Consider the following 752-nt stretch of genomic DNA (forward strand, 5'->3'; position numbering starts at 1 on the left):
GTGTCATAGGTGGCAAAACCATGGAGGAGCATCCTAACATTTGAAAAAATGTGTCCATCTAGTATCCTCTAAAGTAATCCAATTCTTACCACAAAACAGGGTAGAGACAAGTGTACATTATTCTATGCTATGTCTTATCATATAGGGGAGTAGAAGGGAGGGATTTTAACCAACTTAGATACTAGATATTTTAATTTTGAATATAAAAGTTTAAGGCATCTACTGATGCTTCCATAATATGTTTTCTGAAAGCTATTGAGAGAAAAAAGTTTTTAGAATTTAGTTTACTCAATTTATGTTTACTAAAACAAATCAGAAATATTTATACCTTTATTTTGCCTAGCAAAGGTGAATATTCCATTCACCTATGTAAAGACAAATGAAAATTACTTAAATACATACCAAGAAAATCTAAATCATGGCAAAGGATATTTAACCAACACGCATATTTTACTTTCTCTGAAACAAAAAAATTTAAATTTATAATTTAAACACATTTTTGCATTTCTTGTTTGCAAGGTAAACTAATATAAACCACTGACTTCAGTTTTTAGGAGGCAATGGACACTTCCTCAGTCATCAAATAATGTTTGTAATTGTCTAGGGTCCTGCTCCTATTTTTACTGCTAACAAGTTATTAGAGCTTAAGAATCATAATCTCTGAACTTTAGTTGTCTCATCTGCTTTCTAAAAGTACAACATGAGTGATCCTATTTACAACAACCTCTTAAAAGGTAATTATTTTTCTCTTT

Source organism: Eulemur rufifrons, chromosome 7 (genome assembly GCF_041146395.1).
Source record: "Eulemur rufifrons isolate Redbay chromosome 7, OSU_ERuf_1, whole genome shotgun sequence".
Classification (NCBI taxonomy): Eukaryota; Metazoa; Chordata; class Mammalia; order Primates; family Lemuridae; genus Eulemur; species Eulemur rufifrons.